Here is a 20,292-nt window from a genome sequence, read left to right on the forward strand (position 1 = left end):
GGGTAAGGATTTATAACATATATATATTTTTAATTTATTGAGCTTTCAGTGAAAGTTTACAAATCAAGTCAGTCTCTCATACAAAAACTTATACACACCTGCTATGTACTCCTAGCTGCTCTCCCCCTAATGAGACAGCACACTCCACCTCTCCACCCTGTATTTCCCATGTCCATTCAACCAGCTCCTGTTCCTCTCTGCCTTCTCATCTCACCTCCAAACAGAAGCTGCCCACATAGTCTCACATGTCTCCTTGATCCAAAAAGCTCATTCTTCACCAGCATCTTTTTCTATCCCATTGTCCAGTCCAGTCCCTGTCTGAAAAGTTGGCTTTGGGAAATCCTGTCCTGGGCTAACAGAAGGTCTGGGGGCCATGACTACTGGGGTCCTTCTAGTCTCAGTCAGACCATTAAGTCTGGTCTTTTTATGAGAATTTGGGGTCTGCATTCCACTGCTCTCCTGCTCCTTCAGGGGTTCTCTGTTGTGCTCCCTGTCAGGGCAGTCATTGGTTGTAGCTGGGCACCATCTAGTTCTTCTGGTCTCAGGCTGATGTAGTCTCCGGTTTATGTGGCCCTTTCTGTCTCCTGGGCTCATAGTTCCCTTGTGTCCTTGCTGTTCTTCATTCTGCTTTGGTCCAGGTGGGTTGAGACCAATTGATACATCTTAGATGGCCGCTTGCTAGCATTTAAGACCCCAGATGCCACTCTCCAGAGTGGGATGCAGAATGTTTTCTTAATAGATTTTATTATGCCAATTGACTTACATGTCCCCTGAAACCATGGTCCCCAAACCCCCATCCCTGCTACACTGGCCTTTGAAGCATTCAGTTTATTCAGGAAACTTCTTTGCTTTTGGTCTAGTCCAGTTGTGCTGACCTTGCCTTTATTGTGTGTTGTCTTTCCCTTCACCTAAAGTAGTTCTTATCTACTATCTAACTAGCGAATAACCCTCTCCCTCCCTTCCTCCCTCCCTCTCTTGTAACCAACAAAGAATATTTTCTTCTCTGTTTAAACTGTTTCTTGAGTTATAATAGTGGTCTTATACAATATTTGGCCTTTTGCAATTGACTAATTTCACTCAGCATAATGCCTTCCAGGTTCCTCCATGTTATGAAATGTTTCACAGGTTCATCACTGTTCTTTATCGATGCATAGTGTTCCATTGTGTGAATATACCATAATTTATTTATCCATTCATCTGTTGATGGGCACCTTGGTTGCTTCCATCTTTTTGCTATTGTAAACAGTGCTGCAATGAACATGGGTGTGCATATATCTGTTCATGTAAAAGCTCTTAACTCTCTAGGATATATTCCAAGGAGTGGGATTGCTGGATCATATGTTAGTTCTATGTCTAGCTTTTTAAGGAAGCACCAAATCAATTTCCAAAGTGGTTGTACCAATTTACATTCCCACCAGCAGTGTATAAGTAAGTGTTCCAGTCTCACCACAACCTCTCCAACATTTATTATTTTGTGTTTTTTGGATTAATGACAGTCTTGTTGGAGTGAAATGAAATCTCACTGTAGTTTTTATTTGCATTTCTCTAATGGCTAATGATCGTGATCATTTCCTCATGTATCTGTTAGCTACCTGAATATCTTCTTTAGTGAAGTGTCTGTTCATATCTTTTGCCCATTTTTTAATTGGGTTATTTGTCTTTTTGTAGTTGAGTTTTTGCAGGATTATGTAGATTTTAGAGATCAGGCACTGTTGGAAATGTCACAGCTAAAAACTTTTTCCCAGTCTGTAGGTAATCTTTTTAGTCTTTTGGTGAAGTCTTTGGATGAGCATAGATGTTTGATTTTTAGGAGCTCCCAGATATCTAGTTTTTCTTCTGTCCAGTTATCCTTGGACCCCTGTCTTAGGTGGCTGGGTGACCTGAGTGGAGCCACCAGTCCTTAAGCCCTTGATGTGGGTAGGTGAGGACCCTGTTTAATAGGCAAAGCGGTGTCAAACTTCAAACATCCACCTCTCCACCGCACAGCTGAAACAGGTGTAGTCTGCCAACAAGGGCCTATTCTCCTGAAATAGGCCCACACAGATCCATGCAGAGGGGAAAGGTACTCAATGTCCATGGACCATTTATGCCTGGACAGGAGCTGCTTCTGTCCTGAGCTCCCCTGGTTAGTGGAGCTGCCATATTATCTTTTCCCCCAGTTGCGAATTTATTCCTTAATCAGGGCCTGGAGGATGGCTCTAGGCGCTCAACAGGGTCTATCTCAGGCCCAGGAAAATCAATCAACAGCTGCTGAAGCTGGCTTGGGGGTGTGGGGCATGGTAAAATATATGCAAGTACTTACCTTTTGCCGATACCCCGTTTTTCTCTAGTTCCGGAGGTGTGAATAGGCTGTGTGGCTGGCTGCTTCTCCCTGAGGAAACTTCGGCTGAACGCTAGTACTGGCTTGGCGCAGCCACTCCGGGAATGGTGCCTGAAGGCTCCTGGCAATTCAGGTCTGGTAACTCCTCCCCGCTTCTGAACCGTCTCTTCCTCCCCCTGCCCCTCAGTTCATTTTCTAACCTTGCATTTGATGTTCAGGGCTCCTAGCTTGTCATAAATAAACTCGTTTCACTTGTTTTTCTCGTCTTTGTTGTAAGAGGGATCGCAGAAAGTGTCTGTCTATTCCGCCATCTTGGCCCCGCCTTCCTGGAGTTCTTATAATAGTGGTCTCATACAATATTTATCCTTCTGCAATGGAGTAATTTCACTCAGCATAATGACTTCCAGATTCCTTCATGTTAGAAGATGTTTCACAGATTCATCATTGTTCTTAATTGTTGCGTAGTATTCCATTATGTGAAAATACCATAATTTATTTATCCATTCTTTTGTCAGTGGGCACCTTGGTTGCTTCCATTTTTTTGCTGTTGTAAACAGTGCTGCAATAAACATGGGTGTGCATATATCTGTTTGTGTGAAGGTTCTTATTTCTCTAGGATATATTCCAATGAGTGGGATCCCTGGATCCTGTGGTAGTTCTATCTCTAGCCTTTTAAAGAAGTGCCAAATCCATTTCCAAAGTGGTTTGTACCATTTTACATTCCCACCAGCAGTGTATAAGTGTTCCAGTCTCTCCACAACCTCTTCAACAGTTATTATTTTGTATTTTTTGATTAATGCCAGCCTTGTTGGGGTGAGATGGAATCTCACCGTAGTTTTGATTTGCATTTCTCTAATGGCTAATGATCTTAAGCATTTCTTTATGTATCTGTTAGCTGCCTGAATGTTTTCTTTGGTGAAATTCCTGTTCTTAACCTTTGCCCATTTTTTAATTGGGTTATTTGTCTTCTTGTTGTTGAGTTTTTGCAGTATTAAATAGATTTTAGAGATCAGATGTTGATGGGATTTGTCATAGCCAAAAACTTCTTCCCAGTCTGTAAGTAACCTTTTTACTCTTTGGTGAAATCTTTTGATGAATGTAGTGTTTGATTTTTAGGAGCTCCTGGTTATCTAGTTTCCCTTCTGGTGTTTGTACATTGTTAATAAATGTTTTGTATACTGTTTAGGCCATGTACTGGGGCTCCTAGTGTTGTCCCTATTTTTTCTTCCATGATCTTTATCATTTTAGATTTTATATGTAGGTCTTTGATCCATTTTGAGTTAGTTTTTGTACATGGTGTGAGGCATGGGTCTTGTTTCATTTTTTTTGCAGATGGATATCCAGTTATGCCAGCACCATTTGTTAAAGAGACTGTCTTTTCCCCATTTTACAGACTTTGGGCCTTTGTCAAATATCAACTGCTCATATGTGGATGGATTTCTGGATTCTCAATTCTCTTCCATTGGTCTGTGTATCAGTTGTTGTACCAATACCAGGCTGTTTTGACTGTTGTGGCAGTATTGTAGGTTTTAAAATGAGGTAGTATGGGACCTCCCACTTTGTTCTTCCTTTTCAGTAATGCTTTACTTATCCATTGCCTCTTTCCCTTCCATATGAAAGTTGGTGATATTTTTCTCCATCTCATTAAAAAATGTCATTGGAATTTGGATAGGGATTGCCTTGTATCTATAGATTGCTTTGGGTAGAATAGACCTTTTTACAATGTTGAGGTTTCCTATCCATGAGTAAGGTGTATTTTTCCACTTATGTAGGTCTCTTTTGGTTTCTTTCAGTACTGTCTTGTGGTTTTCTTTGTATAGGTCTTTTATGTTTCTGGTTAGGTTTATTCCTAAGTATTTTATCTTCTTGGGGACTGTTGTAAATGGTATTGATTTGGTGATTTCCTCTTCTATGTTGTCTTTGTTGATGTAGAGGAATCCAAATGATTTTTTTTATGTTTATCTTGTATCCTAATACTCTGCTGAACTCTTTTATTAGTTTTAATAGTTTTCTTGAGGATTCCTTAGGGTTTTCTGTGTACAAGATCATGTCATCTGCAAATAGAGATACTTTTACTTCTTCTTTGCCAGTTTGGGTGCCCTTTATTTCTTTATCTAGCCTAATTGCTCTGGCTAGGATGTGTAGCACAATGTTGAGTAAGAATGGTGATAAAGGACATCCTTGTCTGGTTCCCTATCTCAAGGGGAATGCTTTCGGACTCTCTCAGTTTAGGGTGATGTTGGCTATTATATTGGCTTTGTATAAATGCCCTTTATTATGTTGAGGAATTTTCCTTCTATTCCTATTTGACTGAGAGTTTTTATCATGAACGTGTGTTGAAGTTTGTCAAATGCCTTTTCCGCATCAATTGATAAAATCATGTGGTTCTTGTCTTATTGTTTTATTTATATGATGGATTACGTTAATTGTTTTTCTAATGTTGAACTGTTTCTGCATACCTGGTCTGAATCCCACTTGGTCGTGGTGAATTATTTTTTTGATATGTTGTTGAATTCTATTGGCTAGAATTTTGTTGAGGATTTTTGCATCTAAGTTCATGAGGGATATAGGTCTGTCATTTTCTTTTTTTGTGGATTCTTTACCTGGTTTTGGTATCAGAGAAATGCTGGCTTGATTGGATGAATTTGGGAGTATTCCATCCTTTTCTACGCTCTGAAATACCTTTAATAGTGTTGGTGTTAACTCTTCTCTGAAAGTTTGGTACAATTCTCCAGTGAAGTTTTCAGGGCTGGGGCTTTTTTGTTTGTTTGTTTTTCCTGGTCTTTTGTAAATTTCCTTTTCAAGCTCTTCTTTTGTTATGGGTTTATTTAATTGCTCTACCTCTGTTTGTGTTAGTTTAGTTAGGTAGTGTGTTTCTAGAAATTTGTCCATTTCCTCTAGGTTTTCAAATTTGTTAGAGTACAGATTTTAATAGTAATTTGATATGATTCTTTTAATTTCAGTTGGGTCTGTTGTGATATTGCCCATCTCATTTTTATTTAGGTTATATTTTTCCTCTCCTGTTTTTCTTTTGTCAGTTTGGCCAGTGGTTTATTGATTTTGTTGATGTTTTCAAAGAACCAGCTTTTGGTTTTATTAACTCTTTCAATTGTTTTTCTGTTCTCTATATCCTTTAATTCTGCTCTAATTTTTATTATTTGCTTTCTTCTGGTGCCTGAGGGTTTCTTTTGTTGCTCTCTATTTTTTTAAGTTGTAGGTATATTTCTTTGATTTTGACCCTTTCTTCATTTTGCATGTGTACCTTTATTGCTCTAAATTGACCTCTGAGGACTGCTTTAGCTGTGTCCCAAAGGTTCTGACAGAAAGTGTTTTCATTCTCATTGGATTCTATGAATTTCTTTATTCCGTCCTTAATTTCTTCCTTAACCCAGTAGTTTTTGAGCAAGGTGTTGTTCAGTTTCCATGTGTTTTATTTCTTTTTCCTGCTTTATCTGTTATTGATTTCTACTTTTATGGCTTTATGGTTAGAGAAAATGCATTGTAATATTTTGTTGTGTTGGCTTCTGTTAAGGCTTGCTTTATGACCTAATACATTGTCTATTCTAGGGAATGTTCCATGTGCTTTGGAAAAGAAAGTATACTTGGCTGCTGTTGGGTGGAGTGTTCTGTATAAGTCTATGAGGCTAGTTGGTTGATTGTGGCATTTAGATCTTCCATGTGACTTTTGAGCTTCCTTCTGGGTAGTCTGTCTTTCAGCAAAAGTGGTGTGTTGAATTCTCCTATTATTATTGTGGAGCTGCCTCTCTCTCTTTTCAGTGTTGTTAGAGCTTGTTTTATGTGTTTTGGGTGTGTAAATATAGTCATGTCCTCCTGGTGTATTGACCCTTTAATCATTATATAGTGCCTTTCCTTATCCTTTGTGATGGATTTTACTTTAAAGTCTATTTTACCTGAAATTACTATTGCCACTCCTGCTCTTTTTTGATTGTTGTTTGCTTGATGTATATTTTTGCATCTTTGAGTTTTTGTTTATGTCTTCAAGTTGAAGGTGTGTCTCTTGTAGGAAGCATATAGACGGATCGTGTTTTTAATCCATTTTTCCTCTCTTTGTCTCTTTATTCATGCATTTAGTCCATTTACATTCAGTGTCATCATGGATAGGTATGAATTTACTGCTGTCATTTTCACTTTTTTTTTTGTGTGTGTTGTTGACAGTTTCTTTTTCCCACTTAATTTTTTGTGCTGAGTAGTCTTTCTTTACATATTTTCTTTTCTTCTTTTTCATTGTTGTTCATTTTGTATTTGCTGTGTCTTTATGATTATCTTGTATTTTACTTTGATGTGTAGAATTGTTAGTCTTCTTTGTGGTTACCTTATTATTTACCCCTATTTTTCTAAGTTTAAACCAAACTTTTATCTCTTTATATCACCATGACTTCCTGTCCATAGGAAATGTCTATGACTGTGTTTTTTAGGCCTTCTGGATTGATTTAATGTTGTCATCTTTTACATAATGACATTGCTGTTCTCCTGTTTTGAGAGGTTTGTTTTTTATATGTTGATTTTTTTTTATTTCCCTATCTCAGTCGATATCTGGTTGCTCTGTCCTTTGTTCTAGTCTTGAGTTGTTATTTGATGTTGTTGATTTTCTAACCAGAGGACTCCCTTTAGTATTTCATGTAGTTTTCGTTTGGTTTTTGTAAATTCCCTAAAGTTCTGTTTATCTGGAAATGTCCTAATTTCACCTTCATATTTGAGAAACAGTATTGGTGGATATAGGATTCTTGGCTGGCATTTTTTTTTTCCTTCAAGGCTTTATGTATTTCAATTCATTGCCTTCTTGCCTGCGTGGTTTCTGCTGAGTAGTTCAAGCTTATTCTTATCGACTTTTCCTTTGTAGGTGAGTTTTTGTTTATCCTTAGCCACTCTTTAAATTTTCTCTTTATTTTTGGTAAGTTTGATTATAATACGTCTTGGTGACTTTCTTTTGGGATCTAGCTTGTTTGGGGTTTGATGATCATCTTGGATAGATATCTTCCCATCTATGAGGGAGATTTTCTGCCAACAAATTGTCAACAATTCTCTCATATTTTCTGTTCTCCCTCCCTGTTCTGGTACTCAAATTACTCGTAGGTTATTTCTTTTGATAGAGTCCCACATGATTCTTAGGGTTTCTTTTTTTTTTTTTTCAATTCTTTTATCTGATTTTTCTTTGAATATATTGGTGCCAAGTGTTTTATCTCCAGTCTCACTAATTCTGCCTTCTATCTCCTCAATTCTGCTTTTCTATGTATTGAGTTTTCCAATTCTGAAATTTTATTGTTAATCTGAATTTCTGTTGCTGAGCCTGTATGGATTTGCACCCTATTAAATTTTTCATTATGCTCTTGAATAACCTTCTTAATTTCCTCAACTGCTTTATCTGTGTGTTCCTTGGTTTGTTCTGTGTTTTGCCTGGTCTCCTTCCTCATCCCTTGAAGAGTTCTGTATATTGATCTTTTGTATTCTACCTTGGGTAATTCCAGGACTATCTCTTCATCCAGAAGATTCCTTGATTCTTTGTTTTGGCAGCTTGTTGTAGTGATCACAATCTGCTTCTTTATGTAATTGATACTCTTTTCTCTGAGCCATCCATAAGTCATTGTATTAATTTATTTTATTCTTGCTTACTGTATCCTAGCTTCTTGCTTTGCTTGGTTTTGATATACCCAAAGAGACTGCTCAAGTGAGCTAGCATGATTATTGGCACCTTTGAAACTCTAATGTCTTGTTACCAGATAGTGAGAGCTGTTACCAAGTATATAAGCCTAGTAGTCCATTCACTTTTCTTGTAGAGATTCACCTCAGGTGTCCAGGTATTCGGTTACCATGTGTGTGGTGTGGGCTCTCACCTACAGTGTTAGAGGAGTAGGGGTGATTGGTGTAGTCGCTGGTATCTCGTTGGAGCCAGGTGTCACTCTGAGCGAGGCAGGGTGCTGACAACTATCCCCTGAGTGTCTGTAAGGAAAGTGCATGCCTGTTCCCTAGAGCACACAGGTGGGTGGGCTCTGCAGCTGAACCATGGGCACCCAATGTTTTTGGCTATAAGGACTGGGAGGCAGCACTTACCTTTGGACCCCTGTCACAGGTGGCTAGGCCGCATGGATGGAGCCACCAGTCCTCAGGCCCCTGGTGTGAGTAGGTGAGGACCTTGCTTAATAGGCAGAGCAGTGTCAAATGCCAAAAACCTGCCTCTCTACCACACATGTGAAACAGTTGAAGACAGAGCTCAGGCAGATAAACTGTTGCACAGTGCCAAAAAGAGCCTAAACTACTGAAATGGGCCCACACAGGTCCATGCTGGGGTGAAGGGCATTCAAAGTCCATGGACTGCTTGTGCCTGGACAGGAGCCACTTCTGCCCTGAGTTCCCTGCTTAGGGAAGCTGGCAGATTATATTCTCCCCATTTGTTAATTTGTTGCTTCTCTAAGGCCAGGAAAATGCCTCAGGGCTTGCAGTAGAACCTATCTTAGGCCCATGGAAGTCCACCACACCGAAGCTGGCTTGGGTGCTGGGATAGAAGGGGGAGGGATCAGATAAATGGGAGAGAGTTCTTTTGAAAGGAGTGCTTTTTGATCTACGTGGTAAATTAGATGGAAGCACTTATCTTTTGCCAAGAGCGCTGTTCTTCATTGATTCCAGAGGTGTGAGTAGACTCTATGCTGCTTACTCTTGCTGGCTGAGGAAACTGTGTCCTGAATGCTACCGCCAGTCCCACCGCGATTATGCCAGGGGATTGGGCCTGCACCTTTCACTCTCACTCGCTGAGGGAACAGTGTCCCAAATGCTACCACCAGCCCTGCCATGGTTGTGCAAGGGGATTGGGGCTGAGGGGTGCCATTTCCCACTGAGTCAGGTCAGGCAACTCCTCGCTGTGTCTGAACCATTCCCCCCCTCTCTGCCGCTCAGTCTGATTTCTTTTAACTTTGCCTTTGATGTTCAGGGTTCCTAGCTTGTCATATATATAGTCGATTCACTTGTTTTTTTGGGTCTTTGTCGTAAGAGGGACCACTGGAAGTGACTGAGTACTCTGCCATCTTGGCCTGCCTCCGGTAACACATGCTTTTGAGGGACACATTTCAATCCATAACACCCTCTGTGGGTATTGTTAATGCTCTTTTGCCTCCATGAGATATTTAACATTTTCCTACTAAGCCCAATTTCAGGGCCCAGAGCTGCACCCTTACTCATCCTCATTGGCTCTCTTCTCTTTGAATTCTTCAAAGCTTGTGCTTAGAGTTCTCTACATAGTACAAAAGCTCTTTGTTATAGATTGGAATTTGTCCACCCCAAAATATGTTGAAGTCGTAACACAGGTACCTATGAATAGGACTTTGTTTGGACAAGTAGGGTCTTTTTTTTTGAAGATATTATGTGTTAAGTCATGCTGCAGTAGGGTTGATCCTAGTCCTGATCCCCCCTGAGTGATGTCTTATAAAAGAGGAGAACAGACACAGAGAAACAGTTACCCAGGGAGAAGACTCCATGTGAAGATACATCTCCAAGCTAAAGAGTGCCAAGAGATGCCTGGAGGTTTCAGAGCTTGAAGGGATAGGGAAGGTGCTTTCCCTAAAGGCTTTAGAAAGACACATAGCCCTGTCCATGCCCTGAATTTAGGCTTCCATCCTCCAAAACTATAAGGAAATAAATGTATGTTCTTTAAAGCAAAAGACTTTGTGGTATTTTGATATGGTGGCCCTAGAAAACTAAGACACACTTGTTAGTTCATTGGCATTTAGTCACTTAGGGTATGGTTTCTGCTTAAGTATTTTTCTTTTAGAGGAGGTGGGGGTCACCACTCCCATGGGTATTAATCAAAACCAGGCAGCCCAAACCCTTGACTTTGCTGCTTCCAGGTATGTCCTCAATCCATCCATGTTCAGTTGTGAGGTCCCCAGAATCCTCTGTGAGGTGACACCACATGGAGCTTTGATTTGGTTGCAGTGATGTCCCCAGTGATGGTCAAAAGCCAACTGTCTCTGTTGTGACACGCAGGCTAGGCACTATGGGGCTTGGCCAAGCTCTGTTCCACAAGAGACACATTCTTGCCAGAGGGTTGGTTAGGACACGTACCCAATGGTGAGGCATTCTTGTATCACATTAGCTATTAGAAGTGACTAGCAAGATCAAAAGGAGCCCTGGTGGCACAATGCTTAAGCACTCAGATGTTAACCGAAAAGTTAATGATTCTAGCCCACCAGCGACTCTGCGGGAGAAAGACTTGGTCTGCTTCCATAAAGATTACAGCCTAGATAATCCTATGGGGCATTTTTTTCTCTTTTACATGTGGTTGCTATTAGTGGAAAATTGACTCTAGGCACCCAACAACAATGGCAATATCAACAGTAGATTAACACTACAGGCTTTCATCTTGCAGAGAATCTTAGATGTTAGCTCTGAGTGTTACTGTTTCAAAAACTTAAAGGACTTTAACTGAAAATTTTAATACTCCAGGTCAGGTTCAACTCTATGTGTAGGCTGAATGGAAATAGCAAGCACGTCTCAGTATAGTTATTACTATTTATGGATACCTACTATGTTTGTAGTACTGTTGTGGTTTGCACATTGCTATGACTCTGGAAGCTATGTCCACTTCTGAAAATTAGCCAATGAAAACATTGTGGAGCAAGCAGAATATTGTCCAATACAGTGCTGGAAGGTGAATTCCCTAGGTTGGAAGGCGTATACAATAGCTACAACAGTGGACTTAAGCATGCTGGCAATTGTAAAGATGACAAAGGACCGGGCAACATTTCATTCTATTATATATAAAGCTGTGATGAGCTGCAGCTGACTTTGTGTCAGCTAACAACATTATGCGTAATGCATTGTGCAAAGCACTTTATAATATGGCCTCAAATCCTTATAACGTCTTTGCAAGGTAGATATTATTGTGGCTATTTCATGAATGAGGAGGCTGAGATTCAGTGAGAATCAGTTACTTGCTTAAGATTATGTAATTAGAAGTGACATCCAGAATGCAAACCCAAGTCCATCTGACTTGAGCTTGTGACTATGGTATCTCTCTGCTAATTTGGAGAGTTCTGAAAAATAGTCCCTGTCAATGATGCTGAAGTTCACTTTTCTAGATCTATTTCTTTGTTCTAAGGAATTATTCCTTGTTATGTTGCATATGCCTAAAGAAGGGCAACACAGTACTATCATGATCAGATAGTTCACCGTTTGCTTCCTGCAGAATGAAACTCCTACAATGTGAGAACTCCTGACAGGTGAGGGCGGGAGGGGGAGAAGGAGGGCACTCTTGCTGAGGGGAAAAGTGATCATTGGGAGAAGAAGGGAGCAGAAAGGAAAGTAAGAGGGCATTGAAGACAAATTCTGCTAACTTCAGTGTTTTGCCATGGGACGTTCCTGCCCAAGACCGAAGTTTGAAGACCTTGGCAGAGCTATATTCTTTATGACCTCTTGGGTATAAGTCTTGAGGGACAGAGCTGAATTTAAGGCTTGTTTCCCTTTATACACACGCATATTTGGTATATGTATTGGTACCAAATATATATGTGTATATTTGGTATAAATATATTGGTATGTATAAAAAATTTTTTTATATGTATATATGTACACATATATATACATATATGTGCATGTATATGTATATATATGTGTACATATATTATGTATATATATGAATGCATATATACACATATGAATACATGCTCCCCATGTTTGTCAATTTGCTGTAGTGTAGGGCCTTGAGTGTTGCTGTTACGTTGGAGGCTATGCACCTGGTACTTCAAATACCAGCAGGACCACCCATGGTGGACAGTTTTCAGCAGGGGCTCCAGACTAAGAAAGGCTAGGAAGAAGGGCCTGGCAGTGTACTTCCAAAAATTGACCAGTGAAAACCTCATGGATCACAACAGAACATTGTCTAACTTGCTTGCTTTGGACACGTCATTAAGAAGGATCAAGCATTGTAGGAGAACATCATGTTTGGTGAAGTAGAGGGCCAGCAAACACGAGGGAGATAGATTGGCACAGTAATGGCAAGGAAGCACTTGAATGTGCTGGCAACAGCAAGGATGACACAGGACCAGGCAATGTTTTGTTCTGTTGTACATAAAGTCTCCATGAGTTGAAACTGGCTCTGCAGCAGCTCTCAATCTCTATCTACATATATGGTTATAATCCTGTACCATTGTAAATGGATTGGTTGTTCTTTTTATAGCTCTGTCATGAAACTTCTTCAGATGCTAAAGCAGAATCTCCAACTGGTCAGTGCTTTAGAGCTGCCATAAAGATGTGGTTTGAAGCCAGGCTCTATCACTGTACTCGATAAACCAATTATTTACCTTCTCTGAGCCTTAGTTTTCTCATCCATCAACAGAAATGATACATGTAAATACCTCAGAGGGTGCTTGGAGTGCTAAATGAGACCATGGATATAAAGTTCTCATTGCAGTTCCTGGCCCAAAGTGGGCACTCAGTAAATATTATTAATACTCTTACAAAAATTCCCAAAAGCCTTTCTATTTACAAATGGTGTCTCAAATATAGAAGGCTGTGGAAAAAGAATAAATGCTTGTTTAGAAAACTTTAAAGTTTTCTCTTTTATGAAAAAATCATATTTCAATTAGGCTTTTAAATTACACCTATTGTTAAGACAACCATTAATTGAAGTAGAGCTAAATCAGTTGCAAAATGAGGCAATCATTTGACCCCTCTTCTATAAAAGTTAGACTGGCAGAAAAATTGTTATTTAGAAAAAAATAAACTGTGGCATTTGAGGATTCATTTATATCCGTAGGGCTGTAAGCTGAATCAGCCAACCAGCCAGTCAATACATATTTACTAAGGGACACCAGGTGCAGTGCTGTGTGAAGGAAACAGGAGAGGAGGAGGTAGACATGGCTTCTGCTCCCATGGAGTGTATAGCCTAGCATGGAAGACAGACGTTAAGACCAATAATTACAAATAAGTAAGTATGCTTAAGTACGTAAAGTTTTGCAAAGGACAAGTGAAAACATTTGTTTTATAAACAGGGTCAAAGAGTAATGAACGCGAGGCCTACACGCCTCACAGATATTATTTCAACAAGTTCTCCTTCTGGTTGGTTTCTGTCATTTCTACCTTATGTTATTTGAGCCAGCCTTGCAGGACAGTAAACATTTACAAGTAGTCTAAAGTGTGCCTTCAGCATCATTTTTTAATACAAGTCCTACAGTCAGGCTTTTTAATCTACTTTATCTTATGTCATGGGTGTTGGCTGTCTCTCAGTTCCCTGCTAACCTTCCATACCTTTTTCTCCACTGGCAGGATAGGAAGCCTGCAACCTCGATCTCCCAGATCTCTTCGCCAGCTGACTTCCCGTTAGGTTTCGGCAATAGAAGGCATTGAAGGAGCCGGGGGTGGGGGGGCGGGGGTGGGGGCGAGGCAGTGTTTCTTCCAGCATTTAGCGACATCTTCTGCAGGGGCGGCAATAGCAGTGGGGTATAGCTGTGGTGGCAGTAGTGGCAGTAGCCAAGAGTGTCACCCAGAGTGGTTTCTGTTTTCCTGATTGGCCACAATGTGATATTACATCCTTCTAAGATGTGAAAGCAAAAAAAGAGGAAATCTAATGCTGTTTGGGAAGATTAGAGTATTTCTTGAGAAGTCTTGTTAAAACTAAGAACCTAAAGAATGAGCAAGAGTTAGTAAGGCAATCAAGAATGAAAATTTCATTTAGATTCTCCTGAGTGGTGGTGTGGAGTTAAGGGAAGCAGCAAATGAATAACTAGGCAAATAGTAAGACAAACTCAAGACTTTTCTCAGATTTACTAGATGTAAAAACAAAAGAAAAAACCCAAACCCATTAAAATCTAGTTGATTCCGACTCATAGCTATGATAGGACAGAGCAGAACTGCCCCACAGGGTTTCCAAGGAGTGGCTGGTGGATTTGAACTGTTGACCTTTTGGTTAACAGCTGAGCTCTTAAGGAAAGGGCACTAAGAGATGAGAAAAAGCATTTGCAAAGAGTTTTTTTTTTTTTAATTTATTGTTGTAAACATATATAAAAGAAAACATTTGCCAATTAGACAATTTTTACATGTACAATTCAGTGACATTATGTTCATCATGTTGTGGGACCATCACCACTATCCTTTTCCAAATGATTCCACGACAATTAACAGAAATCAGTGCCCCTAAGCAATGGTTCCCCCTTTCTCCCTCCCTCTCACCCCCGTTGTTATTGTTGGGTGCTGTTTAATCGATTTGACCCACAGCAGCACCATGTAACAGAGTAGAACTGACCCGTGGGGTTTTTTTTGGCTGTAATCTTTACGAAAGCAGATTTACAGCTCTTTCTTCTGCAGAGCCACTGTTCGGGTTCCAACCACCAACTTTTCGGTTAGCAGCTGAGTGCTTAATTGTTGTGCCACCAGGGCTCCTTCTCACCTCAGGTAACTACTAATAAGCTTTGGTGTCTATACATTTGCCAATTTCGTATAAAAAGGATCATACAATATGAGGGTAAGTCAAAAAGTATTGCTTCTAGGGTTCCAGTTCATATATGCACAGGTTTATTCCAAACAAAACATGTTTAAACATGTCTCTGTGATCAGTAGATGGCTTTGGACAAGTTCAGTAATACACTTGTCTTAATCTCTTTAGGGTACCTTTGAAAAAAAAAATGGATAATTTTTGTGTTGTGGGAAAACCGATTTTGGGGTCAGGGCTAATATCAAAATTTAACAAAACTCAAGTGGACATCTTCCCTAATCATTGACGCTTTGGAACAAGTTTCTGGGAATGCTGCCCCATATAAAACAACAGTTTTTAGATGGACCAAGCATTTTAAGTAAGGTTGGAAAGACCTCAAATACAAGCCAAGAGAGGGAAGACCACTCAGAAGGTTATGGTGACTATGTTTTGGGATTCCAAGGGGATAACCTTGATATATTTTCTTAAAGGATACAGGATGATCACGGAGGCTTATTATGAAGAAGCTTAAAAAAACTGAAAACTGCATTAGTGAGAAAAAGTCCAGGAAATTTGCACTGAGGAATTTTTTTCCATCAGAACAGTGTTCCTGCTTTTTCCTTGAGGATAGCAAGGGCTGTCCTACAAGAATTTCATTGGCAAACCTTACCCCATGCATGGTACATTCCTGGTCTCCCCCTTTCAGACTTCTTTTTGTTCCCAAAACTCAAAGGACATTTAAAAGGAACACAATTTGAGTCCCTTGAGGACGCCAAAACTGCCATTTTGATGTGGAGTAAATTGAAGAGTGCACAATTCTTCGGGGAAGGGTTAGAGAGACGGAAATACCGCTTTCAGAAGTGTATAGACCTAGACAGAAGAAATGTCAAGAAACAATTGCTTCACATTTTGATATTTTTGCTTAATAAAAATGGTTTTGTAGCAATGCTTTTTGACTCACCCTCGTATTTGTCCTTTTGTGTCTGAATTGTTTCAGCATAATGTCTTCAAGGTTCATCCATATTCTAGCAGTTTCAGAATTTCTTTTTTCTTTATGGCTGAGTAATATTCCATTGTATGTGTATAGCACATTTGTTTATCCATTCATCTGTTGATTGACATTTAGGTTGTTTCCACCTTTTGGCAATTGTGAATGATGCTGCAACGAACATTGGTGCACAGGCTTCTGGTTTTCTTCCTGTTCACAGTTGTTTTGGGCATGTATACCTAGGATTGGGATTTCTGGGTTAAATGGTAATTCCATGTTTAACTTTTTGAGGAACAACCAGATTGTTTTCCACAGCATCTGTACCAGTTTCCATGCCCACCAGCAGTGGATGATAGTTCCAGTTTCTCCAGATCTTCGCCAACACCTGTTATTTTCCCTGTTTTTTTTTTTTTTTTTTTTAAATCTTAGCCATTCTAATGGGAATGAAGTGGCAGCGCATTGTGGTTTTGATTTGCATCTTCCCAAGTGCAGTCAAGAACAGTCTGTCAGTGGAGGCTTGCATGTTGCTATAATGCTAAATAGGTTTCAGTAGAGCTTCCAAACTAAGACTAAGACCTGGCTTTCTACTTCTGAAAATCACCCACTGAAAGCCGTATGGATCACAACGATCTGACCTCATTGTGCATGGTCAGGAGCCAACTCAAAGGCAGCTAACAACAACACCAACAATGACTAATAACATTGAGCATATTTTCATGTACTTGTTGGTCATCTGTATATCCTCTATAGTGCAATATTGATTTGAGACCTCTACCTATTTTTTGACTGGATTGTTTCTTTGTTGTTTAGTTATAGAAATTCCTTATATATTCTGGATATTAAACACTTATAAGCTATATGGTCCCCCAAATTTTCTCTCAATCTGTATGTTGTATTTTTCACTTTGTTGATAAAGTCCTTTGATGCCCTAAGTCTTTAATTTTGATGAATACGATTTATCTATCTTGTCTTTTGCTGTTCGGGCTTTTGGCGCATATGCAAAACATTTTCAACTTATAGATGACTTGGTGTTGTTATGAATTGAATTGTGTCCCCCCAAAATACTGAGGTCTTGGCCTCTATACCAGTGGATGTGGCCCTGTTTGGAAATAGAGTTTTCTTTTTTTATGCTAATGAGGGCATACTGAGTAGGGTAGGTCATAAGCCTAATCCCTTCTGTATTATAAAAAGAGCAGAAGAGACACAGAGACACACACAGGGGAAGACAGACACCAAAGAACTGCAAGGATCGCTGGCAGCTACTAGATGCTGAAACAGGCAAAGAAAGACCTCCCCCTAGAGCCACACCCTGAATTTGGACTTGTAGCCTCCAGAGCTGTGAGAAAAGAAATCTTTGTTCTTTAAAGCCACCCATTTGTGGTGTTTTTGTTACAACAGCACTAGGTAACTAAGACAGGAGTTGCAGCTGATTCCTTTGTTCCCTGACATTCTTCCTTTTTTCCTTTTTTTTTTTTGGCCATTCTTACTTTCAGAGAATTCAGATGTCTTGGCCCATCCCCAAAGATTCTGATCTAGTAGGGCTGGGATGGGGCCCAGACATCTGTATTTCAGAGTTGAAAACTATTAGTCTACTCTATCATAGGTACTTTTTCTGGGCAAGGGAATATAGCCATAGATGACACAGCCCTGTCCCTGAGGAGTTTGCCCTTGTGGGGGAAGACTTTGGTCTCTAAGTTGAGTGGTTGGCTGTCTTTAAAATCTTGTGGTGAAAGTGTCCCTTTTTATTTATAATACTTTGTGATGCTATTCAACTTGAACTATTTTAATAAAGTGTTTTATTGCTTTAAAAATATATCCTTCCCCATCCCTAATATACCTTGCTTGAATCTTGAGATTGAGTCAAAGGTGCTGAAGGCAGCTTATCTAGTATACAGATTTATTCTTTGAAGGTAAATAAATCTCTTGTATGCAATATCTGCATCTCCAAACTGGTAAAATGAAGAAAAGTTCCTCATGCTGATTTTCAGTATTTATGAATATACAAGTATATACTTCTACTCTCTGCACATAGTTAATTCAAGTTATATACCTCCACTAAAATGTCTCTAGTCAAAGAATGGAATATTTGAAAACTACTTGCAAAGGATAGAATAATCTTGTCTTTTTTTTATACCTACTAAAGCCAGGAATGGACAACCATACTCACACATAACATGTGACGCTGCCAGATCTATTCCCTGATGCAATGACGAGAGCCCTTGAGACCAAGTGATGGCATTGTGTATGGCAGGGCAGGAGGCTGGGAATCCATTCACTTAAAAAAAGATGAGGAAGAACTTCGGAGCCTCTTTCTTGCCAAAGAGGTAATTTTAGAACTGGGCATAAATGCTGAGTGCCACCAGGGAAGCCAAACAACGAAAAGTAAAAGATGATGACAGTTTGGCAAGGCAGAGGAAAATGACGCTTGTGGAATGACTAGCATTTTCCGTTTCATATGCAGGCCTGGTAGGTTCACCTTCAGTGGCTGGGAACGGTCCAGTGAGGAGCCTTGGTGGTGCAGTGGTTAAGAGATCAACTGCTAACCAAAAGATCAGCAGTTCAAATTCACCAGCCACTTCTTGAAAACCCTATGAAGCAGTTCTACTCTGTCCTATAGGGTCACTAGGAGGTGGAATTGACTCAATGGCAGTAGGCTTGGTTGGGTTTTTAAGCTCCTCGACCTCATGGTTGAAACAAATTATTCTATTGTCTGTTTAACACTTGCAGCTCATTTTGGCTTTGCTTGTAAATGAAAATCTACTGCCACCCCATGTCATGGGTTCCTTTTCTAATATAAACACTGCAGTAAAGGTTTTCAACCTTTTCCATCTCATATCAAGTCTCTACATTTGTGTATGTTCTTCAGTTCTTTGCATGGAACGTGATAGGACACATCTCCTGTGTTTCCTAGGTGCTGAGAAGGGAAAAAGACATTGATGACAAGGAAGAAACACAAATGCAGTGAGAAAAGCAAATGGAAGATACCCTGGGAAGAGGAATTATAGAAGGAGGACAAGGCATGTAATCTCTGGTGCAAGGGGGAACAACATATGTGTATCAGTCACTATTGCCCCAATAATACTGAGATATTCACTGCCCCAAAGTTCCGTGTTTTAAAACAACCAAGCATTTATTCTCATGTTCATGGGTCTGCAGACTGGTTGCAGCTCAGGGTGCAGGTTGAGTTTCGGTCTGCTCCACGTGTCTCTCATCATCTTTGGAACAGCATCTAGCAGGAAAAAATGCAGCAATGTTGAGGGCGAGCAGAAACCCATGATGGACTTGACTCAGAAATTGCACATGGTCACTTCTGCCTACATTCCATGGGACAAAACAAGGCACATGGCCAAGCCCTAATGTCCAAGGAGTAGAAAATACACTCTGCCCCCAGGTGGAGGGCATGAGCATTTGCTAAACAGTAATCCAATGTTAGCAGGAGGACTCCCAGCTCTGGGTGTGGTGCTGTCTACATCTCACAAATATGCTTCCATCTAGCTGCTGGGAAACAGGTGGCAGAGTGGGAGGCTTGCCACACACACTAGTTGAAAAGAAATTCACTACACAGATGGCAAAATAAATTTATAAAATCAGCATTCTTTATTACAAGCCCATCAAGCACTGTTCCCTACCTGGGCATGGGTTTCTGCAATATGCAAACTGCCTTGTTCAAGAAAGGAGTGTAGGTTATTGCCATTGTCATTATTTTCATTACTGAATGTTGTAACAACAGCATAAATGACTCTTAGAGCATAAGCAGAAGGAAGAGATGAGAAAATGAGAAAAATGAAAAGACAAGGAATTTCCACTCAGAGTTTACAGTTAAAGCAGGAAATACAGGTAATCATCTGAATGATTGCTCTTCACTTCCACATGTGAGATATACTACTGGTGAAAATAATTTTAAGATTGAAATAATCTGTGCTAAACAGTTAGGTACTACAGCTGCTGACCAAAGGGTCGGCAGTTCCAGTCTGTCAGGCGCCACTTGGAAACTCTATGGGGCAGTTCTACTCTGTCCTATAGGGTCGCTATGAGTCGGAATTGACTTGATGGCACTGGGTTTGGTTTTTTTGATAAACAGGTACAAGTTCTTTCAGAAATTACTTTTGCGGAAATCAGTGTCTGAATTAACCAGATAGTTGTCTAAAGTGTTTGCTTGATAAGAGTTCTATCTCCTTTTCGTTGTTTCCCTCCTCCCAAGGGACCTCAAGCTAGTTCGCCACTGTGGCCCCCTCAGTGTGGAACTTGACAGTCTCTTTCTATCAAACAGCACATATTTTTCACCATTCAGGGCCTGCTCAGTGGTGACCTAATCTAACCAAGTAATCGGAGCTAAAGCCGGAGCTAATAGCTGAAAATAGCTTAAAGTGTTACCTCTTTCAGACAATATTTTCGTTTTAATAACAGTCTAAATTATCTCTACTCATATCTCCACTCAAAATAATGGGATATTTGAAAATTTCAATTTCCAGGGCAGGGTCGATGGCATAGCTACTTTGGGATATTAATACCTCAAATCACATCATGTTAGAAAATGTGTATTTGGGTAAGAGTAATCTACTATTG

At 39.9% G+C, this 20,292-nt stretch overlaps 1 long non-coding RNA gene across 2 annotated transcripts in view; it reads left to right on the forward strand.

The window, feature by feature from the left end:
* The window catches only part of LOC126074874 (uncharacterized), a 120,392-nt gene extending 101,655 nt beyond the window's left edge, over window positions 1–18,737 (forward strand). Inside the window, exons 3-5 of one of the 2 annotated variants that reach the window (XR_007517034.1) lie at window positions 2,331–2,453; window positions 17,870–18,050; window positions 18,638–18,737. This is a non-coding gene — a long non-coding RNA (uncharacterized LOC126074874). Of the gene's footprint in view, window positions 1–2,330; window positions 2,454–14,636; window positions 14,720–17,869; window positions 18,051–18,637 lie in introns of those variants that run through there. The other variant, XR_007517033.1, reaches the window with a different exon arrangement.
* Window positions 18,738–20,292: the final 1,555 nt, after the last annotated feature.

The sequence above is a fragment of the Elephas maximus genome, chromosome 4 (genome assembly GCF_024166365.1).
Source record: "Elephas maximus indicus isolate mEleMax1 chromosome 4, mEleMax1 primary haplotype, whole genome shotgun sequence".
NCBI lineage: Eukaryota > Metazoa > Chordata > Mammalia > Proboscidea > Elephantidae > Elephas > Elephas maximus.